The sequence below is a fragment of the Vulpes vulpes genome, chromosome 7 (genome assembly GCF_048418805.1).
Source record: "Vulpes vulpes isolate BD-2025 chromosome 7, VulVul3, whole genome shotgun sequence".
In the NCBI taxonomy this organism is placed as follows: Eukaryota; Metazoa; Chordata; class Mammalia; order Carnivora; family Canidae; genus Vulpes; species Vulpes vulpes.
In genome coordinates, this window is record NC_132786.1 from 125,884,626 (window position 1) to 125,904,686 (window position 20,061).

Here is a 20,061-nt window from a genome sequence, read left to right on the forward strand (position 1 = left end):
AGGATCATCAGGCCTAACTGATGCTCACAGAGGCTTTTAACTAATTCTTTTTGTATTCAGCCCTGTATTTCATCCCCATCTTGTGTAATCATGGGTGCCTCTAAGTCCGGAATCTTTGCCAAGTTCCATGGCATAGATTGAGCTGCTTCTTATTGATATATGCATTCAATGCTATAAATTTCCCTCTAAATGCTGCTTTCTCAGGATCTCCAAATTTTGATAAGTTATGTGTTCATTTTTATTTATTTCAACATATTTTTATTTTTTTATTTTATTTTTTTTTATTTTTTAAAAATTTTTTATTTATTTATGATAGTCACAGAGAGAGAGAGAGAGGCAGAGACACAGGCGGAGGGAGAAGCAGGCTCCATGCACCAGGAGCCCGATGTGGGATTCGATCCCGGGTCTCCAGGATCGCGCCCTGGGCCAAAGGCAGGCGCCAAACCGCTGCGCCACCCAGGGATCCCCTATTTCAACATATTTTTAAATTTCTTTTGAGTTTTTTTGGTTTGACCCATCCATTATTTAGAAGTATGTTGTTTAATTTCCAAGTATTTGGGGGATTTTCCAACTATCTTTCTGTTATTGATTTCTGGTTTAATTCCATTATGATCTGAGAGTGGATAGACATTGTGTAATATCTATTCTTTTAAATTTGCTAAGGTGCATTTTATGGCCTAGAATCTGTCTACCTTGGTGAATGCTCCATGTGACTTTGAGAAGAATGTATATCCTGCTGCTGTTGATGAAGCACTCTGTAGATGTCCACTATGTCCAGTTGATTGATAGGGTTTTGCGTTTAGCTATGTCCTTATTGATTTTCTGCCTGCTGGATTTGTCCATTTCTGATAGAGCAGTGTTGAAACCTTCAACTCTCATAATGGGTTAATCTATTTTGCCTTGTAATTCTATCAGTTTTTGCCTAATATGTTTTGATGCTGTGTTTTATGTGCATGTATGTTAAGATCGCTATGTCTTCTTGGAGAAGAGGGGAAAAACAAAAAGGTCAAATAGGGACTTTTATGATGTTTACCAAGTATTTTACGTTATGAAGTCTCTCCTTCATGTCTTCCAAAACTTTTCCAAACAACAGTATAAAACTTGTTTCATTCTCTTAGGCTTTTTTGGCATCGTGGGCTTTAAGGGCAAAGTGCTGTATCCCACTATGAGTTCATGCAGCACATGAAAAAAGCAGCATTTGGGTTCTGTTTCTCTTTCATTTTCTTTCTTCATTTCTCTTTCCTTCTTTTCCATTCAATAGATACTAAGGACATTTTCTTAGGTATTATACTAGCCGCTACAAATTGTAAATCTGTATTTTTGATACATTTATGTACAAAAATACATACATATGTATGGATATGTACATATCCAATATGGTTGTAGATATTGAGAATTGCATTGATATTATAGAAAAGTGAGGAAAATGTGTAAGGTTTCACAGTAATGAACAGAGCGCTTGGTGTGGAGATGAACAAATGATACAGTCCCCCTCCACAAAGGGCCTACATTCCAGACAAGGGAGATTACAACATAAGGATTAATAAAAGAATAAAATAGATAATAACATTCAAGATAATGCAAAGATATGTGCAGGGACAGTGAACCTGAAGATGAGTGACCCATTTGGGGTAGATAAGCCAGTCAGTGTGGGTGCAGGGAAGGGTACAAGTGAAAAATTGTGGAAGGTGAGCCTAAGGGCAGATTGTGGAGAAACTAGTACATTTTGAACTCCATCCTGAAAACCGTGGAGAGATTTTCACGAATTTTAAGATGAGGGATGGGATATAAACAGATTGACATTATTAGAAGACCACTTGGGTGCACTACTGGGGATAATGAAGTGGGGCACGATGGGAGGCAGGGAAACCAGAAAAAAAGTACTTGCAAACTGGTCATCATACATACTCCATGTTGAAGGAGCTCTCACAGTGGTAGGAGATCTAGAGATGAAGGCGGGGGTGGGGAAGATACTGCAGTGGGTGGTTAAAATCTATAGAGTCTGATGATGGTTTATTAGGCTGAAAAAAGGAAGCAAAATAAAACCGTGAAGAAAGGTCTAAAATGATTCTTGGATTTCTGGCTTTGGTAATGGATTTCAAGGGATTGGAAGATCTTGTGGAGATCTTAAATTGTACACAAATTATGTTTGGAGAAGTAAGATTTAACAACTTAGAGAAAAACCAGATAGAAGTAATGGGTCTAATGAATATTTGCTTGTGTGAGATTAGAGGCTAAACATTTCTAGTTAAGACTCAAATTTAATTGAGTTCCTAATGATTTTTCTAGTATCCACAACTCAAGGAGTCCAAAGGAAGCTTATAAACTCCAGGGGGAAATGTAATCCCTATGCTGAAACTGAGGCTGGGTACATTTGATGGGGTGTGGGGAAATTACACTGGGTCCGTCACTTTAACACCTGGGTAAACAGCCTACTGTACTGTCCAGTGCCCACATGGGAATGATATTAACAGTAACAGGAAATATCATCAAGTGTGTGGCCTTCTATTTGCATATAAACTGTAGCTAGAAAAAATAAATAAATAAATAAACTGTAGCTAGACAGGCAAATCTGTAGAGGCAGAAAGTAGAATTATGTTTGCAAAGAACTGGAGGGGGGAATAAGGAATGATTGCTAACGAGTAATGGGATTTCTTCTTGAGGTTATGAAAATATTCTAGAATTCAAGAGTGATAATGACTGCACAACATTGTGAATATACAAAAAAAAAACACTCGATAGCCTACTTTAAAAGGGTACATTTTATGGTATGTGAGCTATATCTCGATTTTTTTTAAAAAAGGAAAAAGCTAAATCTCAGGGCCTACATGCCACCAACCAGACCAACCAAAGCATCCTCACTGGTCCTAGAATCTTTTAATTATAGCACTATCCTCTGAGCTAGGCTCAGCTGCTTTTACTGGAGACCTTCTGTCTTGGCCAGTAGAGGCTTTGTTTAAAGTAATGACCTTTATAACACTCCTGGTCATCTACAGCTTCTCTTGTCCTTGGGTTGGAGATTATTATCCAAGAACCAAAATAGGAAGGACAGGGAGAGAATCATTCCAACCAGCCCAGATGAGATGTATCTGTAGCTTCTAGCTGATGAGGGCCTTTTTCTGTAGGACATAGAGACTTAGCTCATTGAAGAAATAAGCACGCACGTATGCACATACACACACACACACACACACACACACACACACACACACTCACATGCACATCCAAACATACCTGACAAGAAATTGCAATCTCTGTTTCCTTTATTTTCATCATGTCTGAAACCTAATCAACTTTTCAATTAGGCTAGAAAGTAATGATGATATATTAAAATTTAATTTTAGTAAGACTGGAATGGATTTTCCTTACCAAAAACTAGATACCATGTGCCTTTTGCTAGCATTACCCAGTGAAAAGATCATGGGCTTCGAAGTCAAAAAGATAAGTGGTTCACTTGGTAGTCTGTGGCCTTGGACAATTTGTTTGGAGCACTGTAAGCCTTTGTAGTTTCTTTAACTCGAAACTGAAGATAAAACATACCTCAAGGGATTATACACCGTAAGATATGCCAAGTATCCAGCAGCGTTTGGTAAGATGTTTTCAATGAACACGGCGTCATTCTCTGTTATGACAAAGTGTCTAGTTCTCTGTCTTTTTACCTAATCCCACTCTCTCTCTCCTTTTCCTTTTCTATCTACCTTTCTCTCTTTCATTCTCCTCTTCCCTCCTTTCCCCTTCTCCTCTCTTCCTCTCTTTTACATTCCTTAAGAAAATGTGGGCTGTATGATTCTTCTGCCAACAAAGAGACACCAAAATCTAAGATTCTATAAGATTCTTTGAATGTCTTCTTTTTAAAAAAGTAGAAATCATCCACCATATTTTAATGTTGTTTCTATGAGTCATATAAGCACAAACTAGAGAAGGTGATGGTAGTTCAGTGATTTTCCACTGCTTAGGCATAATAATGCAGCTGATAGGTCTCTCTGGCCCTTCCATCATCACTTTCAGCCAAGCCATGTTCAGTTAGCATATCATTTGCTTGTTGGCAAGATGGGTACTTTAATATGCAGTAATAAAAAAAACAGACAGAACCCAAACAGGAAAATAGAACATCTTTTTAATAACTGATGCATTAAATGAGGAACCATTTTCTTTCATGAGAGTATATTACTTGACCTTCTACAGAGACAAGTTCATTGGATTTAATTTTGAGGAACCGATTACATTTTTTTTTTATAGCCAGAAATGGTTTGATTTGACTGAAGTCTGGTTAGGATGCAAAGAGGCCATTAAAATGATTCTTAGTATTTTTTTTTTCCTAAAGAATGGTCCATTAATTGCCTGTGGATATTTATCCCTCAAACCTCCTACTCTATTAGGCTCAAACCAGAGTTATAAGATTATGATGTTTTTATTGATGTAATTAATAACAAATGTTACTCATTAGCTTAGTTATAACCAAATTGGACATATGACAAATGTACTCAGGGCCTTGCTCCAGTGAATTAATATAGATATAAGGCAACATATTGACCTCAAAAGATGAAATCAAGAGTTCTACTGTGGAAAGAAAAAAAAATAGAGGAAACACTTTTTTTTTTTTTTACCAAGTTTTGGAAAAGCAACAAATAATGATTTTTAAAACTAATTGTTCTTAGGTTTCTCAGAACACCATGCTGAAATAATTCAAGACATCTGTTCAACATACAACATCAGTTGAAATATTAAAAGATAGTTTAAAATAGCAGAAGGAGGAAGAACACTATGAAAGAAATAATACCCAGCATGCAGAGATTAGATTATGGACAAGATAAACAAATAACTCACCACATTGCTCCACTCTTCATTCTTCAACCAAGAAAATTCAGTTCCTGTTTAATCAGAAAAATCTAAGGAGTAACAGCAATGAAATGTTCTGCCCTATTGTAATTCTGTAAATTGTCACCTTGAAAATCATACTCAGCTGTGTACCCATGGATATCAAATGTGAAAAGGCACAGGGAACTGGTTTCCTACATGTAGGCTAAGGGCCCAGAAGAAGATTTCAGATCAGGCTACACTAACTTGGAATTTGTCTCTGGACTGAGTTGATATTGACCTTCATGTTATTTGAAATCAGAACCTGGCAAGGATTTTTCTTTTATTTAAGTAATTAATTTTCAAGCTTTAAGGAATAACTATTACTGTGCTGATCCCTGGCCTGCCTGACCAGGTACGTTGGGGATGGTAGGGAAATGAGGAGCAGTAAAAGAGGTGGACTCTTGTGCAGCAGACATAATCATTAGGTGGCGAGAGAAGACACTGGGTTCCACAAGGCTAGGGTAGTTACCGTCGTATCCCATGGTATAGATCCGGAACCGAAGCTGAGAGGTGCTTGTTCAAAGTCCCACAGCCAGGAATCAATTCTGTTTTCTGCCTCCCGAGCCCACATTTTTCTCATTACGCCATCTTCTAAAGATGATGCAAGATTCTTATCAGTGCAAGGGCACTCGATCAACAAAACATCTTTATGAGAAATCTTCCTCCAACGAGAAAATTGAGACCAGGCCAGTGTGTGGCCCAACGTTCCTCATTCCTACTCTTACTAGTATCCCTCCGTGGAGCCTGCACTTCTCTCTTCTCCGTGCCCCTCGAATAGCAAGGTGAGCTGAGGTCGCAACAGGTAGAAATGAAGACGCCCCATCTTCCTTCACATGAACAGGTCACCTGTTATGCACTGTGTGAGGGTTCAGAGAAATAGGATACAGATCCTTGTTAACAAGATGCTTATAGGCTGATTAGAAGAAAAGGGCAGGATCATCCTTGCTATTATCCCCCCAAAATAAATATGATGAGAATTTCAGGCAACTATGGAGGAATGTCAGAAGGGATATTTTGGAGTAAGAGGACTTTCAGAGGTCCTACATGTTAAACTGCATAGGTGGGAGTTGAACTCAAAATGCATGAGGATATGTAGACCCATATAGGCGTGAAGACATTACTCCATTACTTTTCTGTACTCCCTTTCTTGTTTTTGGTACTTTCACACCTAATATCCTGTTGTCCATCTAGGGTCTCCAGCTGCCCATACCTTACCTTGACTATGCAGGACAATTTATGCTCAACATGTTTTGTCTTATTCCTCATTCCTAAAACTCTACTCTCTTCTGAAAATTTGAACTTAAGTGTTGACTCTCCCAAATAAAAATTTTGTGTTAATAGGAACAGGGATTCAGTGTTGCTGGCAATATTAGCCATCAAGTTAAGCTATATGGGTATTTTGAATAGATCACAAAAATCACTTCCAAAGGAGTGCTCATTGTATATTTTTGCTCAGAACATATCCAGAGACAATGGTTCCTAAACCAAACTATCTTCAGAAGTTTATAATTTTATTTTAACTTTCAAAAACAGTGAATACAATCAATATTTTTAACCAAGTAACTAACTTGAACTTTCTTCAGGTTTCCTTTTTTATTTTTTATTTTTTATTTTTTTTATGATAGTCACAGAGAGAGAGAGAGGCAGAGACACAGGCAGAGGGAGAAGCAGACTCCATGCACCGGGAGCCCGACGTGGGATTCGATCCCGGGTCTCCAGGATCGCGACCTGGGCCAAAGGCGGGCGCCAAACCGCTGCGCCACCCAGGGATCCCCAGGTTTCCTTTTTTTAATAAAAAAAGAGATCTAAATAACTTTGGTTAGATTAGTCAAAAATTCATTTTAGATACTGTAAATGTTTCAATATTTTACCCATGATTCAATCTGCCTAGTAAAAAAGAAATTTACTTTGGCTTTATATTCAATTTTTTTACTGTATTTTACAATTACTGACCCTTATTACATATTTAAAACTGAGAGTCACATGTAACAATGAGTTACATGAGACAAACAGAGCCTTGTCAATGAATTCTGTCTTGAAGAAAACTAAAAAAAAATAAAATAAAATAGAAGTTTACAAAGGCTTGCCATTTAGCAAAATTTTAGCAAATCCCTGAGAACCACTATGTAGGTAAGCTCTCTGCCTGGTAGAGCCAATCTCAGTCCACTCAGTAAGCTTGCATAAGGGTCGCAGATCCAAAATAAGGTACATTTATGAACATTGGTAAGAAACAAGTACTAGCTACAACCTGCATGAACATGATTGGCTTTGACATTTTCTTAAGAAATGCCCCTCCAAGGAGAAGAGTTATAAATAGGTTGCTCAGACAACTGTATTTCTGAAGTCTCAATAAACAACTCCCTGTACCTTATAAAATAAAGCATTTGAAATATAATTAAATTGGGAGAACTATAATCTTGGAAAATCTTTAATCAGAAAGACAGTATCATCAGAACTAAAGTTTATGGTGATTACAACATTCCAAGTACACAGATTCAATAGTAAAAATTCGCCAGTGTGGGGGGATCCCTGGGTGGCTCAATGGTTTAGCACTGCCTTCAGCCCAGGGCGTGACCCCGGGGTCCCGGGATCGAGTCCCACATCGGGCTCCCTGCATGGAGCCTACTTCTCCCTCTGCCTGGGTCTCTGTCTCTGTCTCTCTCTCTCTGTGTGTCTCTCATGAATAAATAAAAAAATAAAATCTTAAAAAAAAAAATCACCAGTGTGCTTCCATTACTGTCTAAGGGACTGGTTAATTCCCATCTAGAAATAAAGGCTTATTCTAGAGACTGGTGATGAGACTTCCTCAGTCTCCACTATTCTTTTAATTGTCCCCGGATTGGTGTGACTCCCCACCCTGTAACATTACCATTACTGAAGAACCTTCTAATAATGATTTAATTTCGTAAATAAACTTTCTTATAAGAAAAAAAAAAAAAACACAATTTGCTGCCCACCTCCATGTGATGTTAGTCTACTTCTTAGTTGTTTTTTTTTTATCATAAACTAACAGTTGGCATTACTGTAAACAAATCAATTCCTTCTAAATGACTCAATCATATAGAACTTACCTGTAACTAGAGTAAGAAAATAGGGTTTTAGTACTGTAAATTGGAGGACATAGGATGACCTCATCCAGGAGCATTCTCTGAAGCACCGAGACCCAGTCTCTGAAAAGCAGCTCCGTCTTTTTGCTTGCACTTTCCTCATGACCACAGCAAATGTTAATTTTTAAGATCAAGATCATTATTCTCATCTTTTTTTGCATTCATGTTTTGGACTAATTTCTATTGTCTTGGTCTCATTTTTGGAAGAATAAATTACTTATTTACACTGATGTCTTAAGAAAGCAAATTTGTAATTCTCTTACTTTGAATAATAAATGCCAGGCATAATTTTAGAAGGGGACAGTGCCCTGAAATCAATCAGTAAATGAAAGAGAGTAACTCCACAAACATGATGGAGCTGAAACGATAAGGACTGTTTGTGTGATGAAGAGATGCCAGCTGTCATAATGCCAGCATTTAGGGCGTTTAGGGTGACAGAGGCCTTTGGTCAAGCAGAACAGGCTCAGTTCATAACCTGTGTGGGGGCCAAGGGCAGCCCACCCCAAGATGGTTCATTTCACATGAACATTATTTTGCATGAAAAACAATCTAAACCAGCAGATTCAGGAAAAGCTTTTTACCACCCTTTCAACTGCCAGTTTATACCAGGAAGAGAATATTAACAAAGATTCCTCTTTTCCTAAGAAATTTATCTACAAAATTGGGTGGCCTTTGTTTTCTAAACATCTCCTCTCACCTTCCTGCTAATGGTCTCTCTTCCCCCTTAGTGTCCTCAGACCCCTCCCCTCTCCTTACCTCATCTAAGTGTCATGGTGCTTCACTATCTTTGGAATTTCATGCTCACGTGGATTCTAAATTTGACTTTCTCTTGTTAATCAGTCTCATCAATTTGATTCTTAATCCAACTAGAAGCACCTTAAAGGGCAGAAGAAAATTCTTCCTCCTCAACACCCGCTTTATCACAACTACGAAAAACTATGGAAAGCCTTTTAAAGAAATTGTAGGATTTTGGGGGACGCCTGGGTGGCTCAGCAGTTGAGGGTCTGCCTTTGATTCAGGGTGTGATCACGGGGTCCTGGGATCGAGTCCCCATCGGGCTCCCTGCATGGAGCCTGCTTCTCCCTCTACCTGTGTCTCTGCCTCTCTTTCTCTGTGTCTGTCAGGAATAAATAAATAAAATCTTTAAAAAAAATGTAGAATTTTGGGGCTGGGTAATAGTTTAGTGGTGAGCTAAGCCAAATGCTTAATCCTTCTGATGAAAAGAAGTTTCGCCAGAAGTCCAGGATATGCCTGCCATCACACGGTCTCCTAGGAGAAAGCTGGGACCTTTGGACTGCTGGTTTAAAGCTTCCTATAGCTCCACCCTCATTTCCATCTTAACTTGCACTGGGGGACAGAACTTTAACATGCCCTTTAATCCTTGCTGTGGTTTCATCACTTAGAAGCACTACATTAAGTAAAGGTAAATAATTATTCTACGTAGAGCTACCATAGGCCTCCACCCTCACTCCTCTGAGTCAGTCTAATATGAACAATTGACTCTTGTGTTCAACATGTGTTTTGAGCGTATATGCATCTGCTTAGGGGAGGACAGAAGGAACCGCCGCTCTGCTGAGCAGAAAGTTTCAGCTGCCAGAAAGAAGTGCAAAGGAACCAAACCTATTCCAATGAATAAGATAAAGGAATTGCTCACAGGAAAGATAGTTGGAAACCAGGTTGACATTTAAAAAAAAAAAAAAAGGCTCAGAAGAATTACTATCCCGAGGGAAACTGAACATGTATTTCTTCATTTTAAATAATTCCAAATTGTATCTAAATAATCTTTTCCCACACTAGATAAACATTAAACAAAGAATGACTCTCATCCAGTATATATTCTTCCATATGTGATAATAATTCATGAGGAATAACCGCTTTCAAAATGTTTGAGATGTTTTAAATAATTAACTACAGGTTATTTTTTTTAATGGCATCATAGACTGTTTTCTTTGAGAAGTAGGTTTTCCCACTATCTGTTCTTCCACAAATCCAATTTAATTAACCCATTCTGTCCTTCAAAAATATACCAGGAAAGTGTGAGAGAGCAGATGGCCCAGGGCAATTTGGCTGCGGGGACAACTCAGGGCGTAGACCTTGTGGACTGTGTCCGTAGGATCGCCTCCTTTGTGGAGCAACACACTTGCCTCGAGCTAAACTAATGTCTAAGGCTAACTGGTGCCCGGCCATCCTGAAGTCACTACTAAGATTTCAAGATCTGTCCTGGAATTAATGCATAACTTTCCTTGACATCTCATTCATTCACTCATAAAACACTTATTGGTCAACCAAATGCCAAGTACTGTGTTAGGTCCCAAGAACACCACGTTGTGCAGAAGTCCTGTACTTAATGAGCTCAGAAGCTAGTTCGGAGAGTTCTTCTTTAGCCCCAACTATACAAGGTCCAGTGAAAGAACCCAGCAAGGAGCATGGAGTTCACGTGAGGGCATCTGAGAAGCCTTCACAGAGAAGACACTGGAGCCTTAAAGAATACAGTTGAGAGTGAGGCAGGAGTGGGCTCAGTGGAGCAAGGGAAGCCTGGGCCTTGCTAGAATTACCAGGGTAGACTCTTAACCAACCGCGTAGTATTCGGAAGCAGCTCAAGTCATACAACCACAATATATATAATTAAATATAGCAACTCAGTTGGACGTTTAGATGTTTAAATGTTTTAAACATTCAGATGTTTAAAAGATAAGACTACCATTCATATTTTTCCAAAATATTTAAGGATATCTGGGAGCATTGTTTATACACAAATAAATAAAAATGGGAAGAAAGCAGAAAATAGCTAAAGAATAGGAAAGCATGTAGCTCCAAAAATTGTTAAAGAGCTTCTTCGATATAGAACCTTCTTCTAATTCTCCCTTTCTGGATGTCAGTCTTCACTAGTCATTGAATTGTGGAGTGAGGACGCACAGGAGGGACTGTGCGGAGGACGGATGTCTTTTGGCTGTCTGCCATTCTCTGAATTGGGGCTGATAAAACACTGAAGTACAATAATAATGGTAAATTATTCTGTCTTGTTCCAAATGATTTTTTTAAATTTTTGGAGAGCTTTCAAATGCTTTTGAATTAAAAGAATGATTGCAATCCTAAATTTTAGGAACGTGAGAAAACTTGAAATGATCCTATTATTATAGACTTGAGGTACCTTCATTCTTGATACATATTATTTTACAAATCCTTCCATGTTTCCAGATCTAAATAGATTTTTAAATTTATTTTTATTTTTAAAGATTTTTAAAGATTTTATTTATTTATTCCTGAGAGACCCAGAGAGAGACAGAGACACAGGCAGAGGGAGAAGCAGGCTCCTCACAGGAAGCCTGATGCGGGACTCAATCCCAGGACCCGGGGTCACGCCCTGAGCCAAAGGCAGACGCTCAACCACTGAGCCCCTAAATAGATTTTTAAAAAAATATTCTTTGAGCTTTAACTTCTTTATTTTTTTTTTTTTTTTTTTTACTTTTTATTTTTTTATTTATTTATGATAGTCACAGAGAGAGAGAGAGAGGCAGACACACAGGCAGAGGGAGAAGCAGGCTCCATGCACCGGGAGCCCGACGTGGGACTCGATCCCGGGTCTCCAGGATCGTGCCCTGGGCCAAAGGCAAGCGCCAAACCGCTGCGCCACCCAGGGATCCCTAACTTCTTTATTTTAATGGAGACTAATATAAACTCTTACTTAAATGTATACATTAAAAGTATATGCAAATATCCAATAACACAGAATATTGCATATTAGCTTGTTAGTTGAATTATCATTTATGAGTAAATAAACTTAGAGCTTATGAATGATACCAGATGGAGAACGGAAAGCATCAGTGTTTGCTGTATTTTGAACGCGACGGTGAGTCTGGGAGCTTAGCGAGCACCATGCCTCAACCCTGACCCCCAGAGCCCGATCTGAGAATGACAGAGGGTTTCCGAGAGTGAACCTGCTTTGTCCATGTGCTTTAATTAACCTGTCCCAGGTCGCAGCAAATCAGAAAGCTGTCCCATCTTAATCCAGAAAGAATAATTCTAAATTTCTTTCATTTCCAAAGTAATCCTCAATAGTTTCCAAGTGGTTGAAATTTCGGACCCATAAAGTAATTAATACTCTATTCACTCTTCCTTCTATTATTTATGAAGAACAGTAACTTTTCTTTATGAACATTCTCCTTATTTTATCAGCAAACTGAAGATCATCAGTAAAAGGGTTCTCAGTTTTCCTGAATGAACTTTCAATATTTTCCCAGAGGTCTCATTTTCTAATCTTTACTTATTTTTATGAGTCTACCCTAAGACCTTTATTAGATTGTTGACATTAAAGATCATGTGTCAATGATTAAAAAGATGAATTTATTTATCATACTTTAGGTGAATTCCATATTTCTATACCCACAAGCTACCAAAAGGCCATCTTGTAAAGTCATAGTTAATTGACTGAATTAGCTACTAATGATACTTAAATAAATAAGTTACTAATAAGGATTAAGTGACATGAAGAAATGCTAAAGTGTTACTCTGACATATAATATAAACAAGATAGTGTCAGATGCCATGTAAGATCTTATTTTCCCGGAATTGACAACAAAAGCTTATCCTGGGCGCACATGGCTTGTATTTTAAGAATAGAGAACTTACAAATATCAGGACCAACACTTGAAAGGCTTGTTCAGAGGCAACATTATGGCAAAACTCCATATATAAGTACCACCGCACCTCTACAATTACCCACCAAATTTTAGTTTTCCCATTCCCAAGATCTATAGGATATGAATTCCATAGGTGATCAGATTTGAGGGCTGCAGAAGGTGGTATTATTAGAACCTACCACCTTGCAGAGTGTGATATTTATAAGAAATATATGTAGAACCAAAACAAAAACAGAGTCATTTATGTTGGGGACAAAATGGAGTTGACCAACACAGATGCACTAAAGAAAAAGAAAACTTAACCTTACCTAACATAAATTGCAGAAATTTACAGCTTTTCTCAAAAAAATGAGGATGCCAACCAGTCCCCAAACACCAAGTCTGCTCGCATCATCTTTGGATTTCCTTGTTCCCCTGACTCAGTTACCCTAATGCAAATAAAGAAGACCACCAGGCAACCAATCAGCTGAAAAAGCCGAATAACTTCCATATTTACCCCATAAAAACCCTTTAAATTTGTGAGCAACTCAGAACTCACAGCTGCCATAGCTTTGAGTTTCCCAGTTTGCAGGTTAAAACCCTTGCAATAAACTCATCTTTCTGCTTTGTTTTACTCTGTGTGCAGTTTGCATTTTGACATACACCCAATTGTCCAAAATATATTTCTTATGTATATTTACTTGATCTCCATCCATGGTTCCTAGCTCACTTCTCCCAAAACCTCTGGAATTTCCTGAGGGATAAAGGAAATGGAAGCATCTTTTGTTATAATATTTGGTCTCTTGTCATCAGTTTCTGAAATTGATTCAGAGCCATAAAGGTTAAATGGACACTTTATTATTCATAATAAGCCTCTTTCCAGCCAACTGGGTTTATGTTTATGAGGTGACTTTTGGAAAGTACGTAGGGATGGGAGTTGGTTGCCAGGGAACCCAACCATGTGATTAACGGCTGGAAATTTCAGTGTCACTCCCTGATTTCCAGGGAGTAGGGAAGGAGCTGGAGTTTGAATTAGTCAGCAATTGCCAATGATTTAACCAATAATGCCCATGTAATTAAGCATCTATAAGAAGCCAAAAGGAGAGGGTTCAGAGGACTTATAAACTTATGTTCACTTATGGTGAACATGGGGAGATTCAGGGACAGTGGTGTGCCTGGCAAGGGGATGGACTCTGCCCTTGCCCTACTTTTCCATACCTTGCCCTACTATCTTTCCAACTGACCGTTGATTTGTATCCTTTAATATCCTATGTCATAAACTAGAAATCTAATGAGTTAATAGGCTCCCTGAGTTCTGAAAGCTGCTCTAGCAAATTAATCAAAACCAAGGAGAGGGTCGTGGGAACTTCTAATTTACAGGCAGTCGGTCAGAAGCTCCGCCAACAACCGGGATTTGCAACTGGCATCTGAAGCAGAAAGCAGTCTTCCAGGACAGATCCTGTGGGATCTGATGCTATCTCTGAGTGAACAGCATCAGAACTGAGGTGAATTGTAGGATACACAGTTGGTGTCCAAAGCTTTGCTTGGTGGTGTGGACGTAGGCCATCCCCAACATTGAAACTAGGTACAGAACCCCAAATACTGAAGTTCATTACCACGACCTGAGGTGAAGAGGCAGCTGCCTCAAGATGATGTGGAAAGAATCTTCTAAGAATTTTGGTGTCTAGGAGGGCTGCCTGAATGTAAGCATCCTGTAATGGGATGGAGGTAATGTTGGATTTACTACATGTCCACGGGAGCCTGTGTCTGAAAGTTGGAGCAGCAGTTCCAGCCAACCAAAGGACGAGAAATGACTTCTCAAGGCAACCCAGAGCACAGCTGTCTTTTGCAACTCTTTTTCTCACTCCATTACTAAAGGGAGGAAAACATGGGCGATTTGTGTACGTCTCTCTCTCTCTTTCACTCACCTCTCTTTCCCTTCTCCCTCTCTCTCTCTCTCTCTCTCCCTCTCTGTTTTTCTCCAGCTTTGGTGAGATTTACTAGAGATATAGATAGATGATAGATAGATGATAGATAGATAGATAGATAGATAGATAGATAGATAGAGATAGTAGAAGATAGATACGTATAGACATATGTATACAGAGAGAGAGGCAGAAAGAGTTCTCCAGCCTTGCAAGGGTGCTTACACTATTTTAGATAGATAGATGATAGATAGATGATAAAATAAATATGAATCAGTGCTGCCTCCAAGCAGCTCACTCTCTGATAGAGTAAATTAATGTATATTTTCAAATAAAATACTGAAAAGTCACCTGTATAAATAATTATTTAGTAATTTGTTGAAATATATAGCCAATAGACCTGCTTATGTGTTACACCCATGAAAACTACTTACATGCTAGTGTCTTGAAAAATGGCCATTTCAACTCTGTTTCTTCCCTTTGGTCTGACCCATGTGTGAGCTACCTACCTGCTGGCCCATGGTGACAAGATGGAAACACCCAAAGCTATTTGCAGTCCTCCTCACTAGTTCTTGAACTCCTGCTTTAATCCACGTCATCTTTTTACCTTGCTTCTTGGCTTTGGTCTCATTTTATTTTTAAACTTGCTTGCTACTGTGGACCTGGCATTTATGCATCTTATCTTTGACTCCTGACATGGCTGTGACTTGGATCCCCTGGCTAGTTCTCCCTGGTTACTTCCCTGGTGGGATACTAACAGGAATGAGCTCCTCTGTGCCTAAACCCCCAACTCCAACCATGCATCTACACTTAACCACCATGGAGGTGGCTCAGACCAATCAGCACTCACAAAACAATATTAATGACTTGTACTCCAGAAACGTGCCCATTTCATAGTTTTGGGTTTTTTTTAACCCTTGAAGATCTCAATCTGATAAAAATGGCAGAAACCAAAGGTTATTGACAGTCTCCCAATCGCCATTTTTAATCTAAAAAACACATCGGATACTGAAATACAAGGGTTAACGTAGAGAATAAGGAGTCATATTGACAGTCACAGTCTCTCCAGTGTTTGGAGTTGGGGTTCTCCTACTGTGATAGGAAGGCTCAGAATTCATAAGGAAGTCAATACTGAAGGTGAGGTACAAGTGGACAGAATAACAAAATTTTGCTTAAGAAATAAAAACCTGCAGCCAAATCATTTCCTATGTCTTTATCAGTGTATTTTCTTGGTATCCATTATGTTCACAATAGGATAAAAAGGTAGGGACAGCATCAAGACCCACACAAATCAGCCTCCCAGCCCAAGCTGAGCTCAGGCAGGAGTCACAGTGGCTTGGGCTCCCAGGTCACAGACCTTGACAATGGGAGTAGAAAATAAGTTGGAGAAGAATTCTACTTGGCACATCAAGCACTCTGTTTCTTTGTGGGGAAAATACCATACTTTGGACATAATAGCAAACGTTGGCAAATCTATCTTAAAGGATAAAGGTGTTTTATTTTACTATAGATATGCCTCTTAGTATAGCTAAGGGAGTAAAATTTTAAATTTCCTCATAAATTCTTCTCACAAATAAGAACTAAGGAGACAAATTTTGTTGACTCCCTTCCTTCTGCACCCTGGAGAAGAGTCCCTTCCCATAAGAGATACAAAGGGCTTGAGGGGATGCTTCACATTGCCAAGCTACTGGATTAATTTCCCATTTCTTCTGTGTATTACAATGGCTTTCTCAAGCTGAGAGGAACCTTTCAATTTTTGGTGAACATTTTTAAAAATCAGTTTGTATTAATGTTTTGCCAAGTTTGTATGGATAAGCCAATTAAAACTCAATATAATCATTATCTGAAATAGTCATTAATTAAATAAATTATTTTGCTTTAATAAAGACAAGAAAGACATTTTCCTTAGAATACCTTTTTTAATTAATATATTTGTCCTTCAAGTTGTAAGACATTAGCATTCACATCTTGCCTCTGCATTATGGCTAGGCATCATTTTTATCATTAAGAGAAGGAAATTATGATTAGCACTCAACAATAAGAATATTGCCTGAAAAAATGAGTGTTTATCTCATTAAGGCTTTTAAAATGACTTCTGAGATGATGATATATTATTTTACATTCCAGGAAAAGAAGAGACAACTGTAACTATAGTTACCAAATGTATCAGGGGCCTCTGCTTTCCAGAATAGTCTCCAGACTAAGTATTTATTCATGGAAGTTGTCATGTGAACACACTTAGGGGCAGGAGGTTAGAGAAGGCTTTAAATGCACCTGTCACAAACATTTTAATATGCAACATTTATTATCTTCATTTTTCCACAAAACATTATGTATTTCAAAAACAACTTTTGGGAAATGTCCTTCCTTGAGTTGTCCAGGACAAAAACCATTAGATGGCCTTACTCCTGGTACAACAGGTGTTTATCTTCTAGACCTTACATGCCCAGTGTTTTATGCTCATAGGTGCCCTTAACTTGTTTAATATTTTTAACTGGAAGGAATTACTCCTGTTGTTTAGGCAGTCAGAAAATAGAATGCCCAGCTTACCTTGCCTACAGAAAATACTCCTTCTACTTACTTCATGAGGATATAAAATTCCAGTGTGTTAGGTCATTTCTGGAAGTAATGATGTCTATCCATGGGGCTATGCTACAAGCTGTATTATTTATTCTACATATTGGTACTCGATACATTTGGCTTCTTCAGGGTATATAAACAGATAGGGTCTAAAATCAGGTACCTGAATTTGAATGCTGATTATTCATTAACTAGATTTGGGAGCAAGACCAAGTTTCTTAATCTCAACAAAACTCTACTTCCTCTCCTGAGAAAATAGCAGTATCTTCCTCATAAAACAGTTTTGAGGATTAAATGAGAGAACTCAAGTATAACACCAAGTATAGAAATAGCAAGCACTCAGTAAATGTTATCGATTACTGTTGTTGTTAATGATGTTACATATGCATATCATAGCTCAGAAGTTAAAATTACATTAAAGAAGATACTCATGAACTTCTTTAAATTGTTATATAACCCAATTGTTAGCCTTCTGTGCACCAAGTGTTGCCTTTCTTTGGTGTATTTGACAAATAAGTGGTGGGTTGTCTTATGTCCTCCCCTAAATCCCCCTCTTAGTGCTCTGTGGCTTTTCTGGGCTTCCCTTGCTTCACTGAGACCTACTGTCCTTTTTTTTAAAAAAAAAAAAAAAAAAAAGATTTTATTTTTTATTCATGAGAGACCCAGAGAGAGAGGCAGAGACACAGGCAGAGGGAGAAGCAGGCTCCATTCAGGGAGCCCAACACGGGACTCGATCCTGGGACTCCAGGATCACACCCTGGGCCAAAGGCAGATGCTCAACCCCTGAGGCACCCAGGGATCTCATACTTACCATCCTTCTTGATCCAGTTTTAATGCCACAAGCTGGCAAGACTGCACTTTCCTTAATTCCTCATTATGTCACTGTTCACAGTGCTAATGCACAGGCTACAGAAGTATACCAGAAACGAGAAGGGTAAATTAAAGAAATTAAAATATTGGAGAAAAAATGTAAATTACATAGTAAATAAAAGGCTTCCCACAGTCCTAGGAAAAAGGTCACTTTTTTAATAGATCACCTCTCTGTTAGTGACCATCCAGTTGTTATCCTTGCTCCTCTGAGTTGACAGCTGCCTTTCTTCCTTCTCCTTAAAGAGCATCTCTTCTTTATACTCAACAGAGCCAGTATCTACCACCTTTTAGAAAAACATTACCCTTTCTTGTTCACAGATGTTTCTTCTTAGGATCCATTTCCCTCCTCTCACTAATGTGATCCATAGGACATAATATACTCTGACACTTTTTCCCAAAGATGTAGTTATTCAATTTAAAATTACATCTTAAAAAAATATAAAAAATAATAAACAATAAATAAATAAATAAATAAATAAATAAATAAATAAATAAAATAAAATAAAATAAAATAAAATTACATCTTGAGGGATAGCTAGTAGTTATGCACACAGACAATAGAACAATCCCAGTTAATCACGGTTAATCCCAGTTAACCGCTCCATGGTTTAGTATCTTCCAAGATATCTCTACCAGTGTTAAGAGAAGATAATCTTTCTTGTCCTTCCAAGATAATCAACAGGAAACTATTTTTTAAACACATACACACACCTCCAAAAGGGAGCAGGAGGGATCAGAGGCAATGTAATATTGAAGAAAGCATTTTCCACAAAGATGACAGCCTGTTATGTTGTTATGCACAGCAGCAGTTCCCTTTTGTTCATCTATTTGAGATACCTGGATTAGAATCCTAACCTCTGGCTACTCATCCTGGTGGGATTTCAACTCCCTTTGGAGAACTTCAATTATCCTAACTGCATTAGCCAGAGTTGAGGGGAACCAAGGGACCTTGGGCTGTTTGTCACTTCTCTGCTCAGGGCCAATACATAAGGCTTAGTACACAGAAGAGCTCTTGATTTTGTGGCCAAATTATTAAGCTATCTTATTAGATGTAATAAATTTCAATTTATTATTTTAGATTTTCTAGGTATAAATAACAGCATTTGAAATTATAACTCAGAACTTCCTTATCTAATATTTATGCTTCAATTTTCATGACCACATTCTTGGAGCAATCTTAAACACAGTCCTTAATTATTGATTTTGTTACAAAATAAAGGTTCAAATATCAGTCATATGTATTTGGTTTTTTAAATAGCCATTAATTTAATAGAAATAGAGTCTTGATTTCAAATCACACCAAAAAGAGAATGGAATATATATATATATTCAATCAAAATAAATAAAGTATATTCAGTCAGGACAAAAAAAAAGAGAAGAACACTTCTTATGAAGAAGGCATAATAAAAATTAAATAAGACTTCTATTTTTGGACTTGACGGAGCAACTGGTATAAGCAGGGTTGTCACTTGTGCTGTAAAAACTACACAACTGGCCAAAACATATGAGGTTACTGTTTTCAGGTAGTGAACAACAGGCAGTACAGGACTATGATTCTTCAGAGAAGGAAAACACATAACATGAGCCTCAAAATAGCCCTGGACTTCTGCCTGGAGGTATTTTTCTACTCTGACTCAAGGAGTGGACACTAAGAGGAGAAAAGGCAGCAAAGATGGGGATTTCCAAGTTGCTAAAGAATTTAGAATTGAGAGGGAAACTACCAGAGCTATAAGGATAGTGGACAAGCAGTAGTCTGCATAGAGATTGAACTTGTATCATTAGGTTTGGCTGAAGATGCATAAAATAAGACTTTGGGAAATTTAACAGATTGTCTGCTACAGGACAGAGAACTTTGGGTTCAACAAGTTCTGAAAAGGCATTTTCCAAGTGGTTTATATTCATTTCAAGTTGTTCACAAGGGAAATATTAACAATTACCTTAATCCAGCCTAATCAGAAAATGTAAACAAACACAGAGGCTACTAGATGGAGAAACTAAATGAGACTGCAGTTAAATTAGCAGAGTAGCAAATTAACCCAGAGTGCACAACAATGAGGTCTAAGAGTAATATTACACATAAAGAGCTTCGATGAGTTTCTC

The 20,061-nt window shown here is 38.0% G+C and overlaps 1 long non-coding RNA gene across 1 annotated transcript; it reads right to left on the reverse strand.

Moving 5' to 3' along the window:
• Positions 1-4,095: 4,095 nt before the first annotated feature.
• LOC140599760 (uncharacterized) lies at positions 4,096-13,961 on the reverse strand. Its single transcript, XR_012002775.1, has 2 exons — positions 12,916-13,961; positions 4,096-5,716 (listed from the first exon to the last, which is right to left on the reverse strand). It is a non-coding gene; the product is annotated as an uncharacterized lncRNA (long non-coding RNA).
• Positions 13,962-20,061: the final 6,100 nt, after the last annotated feature.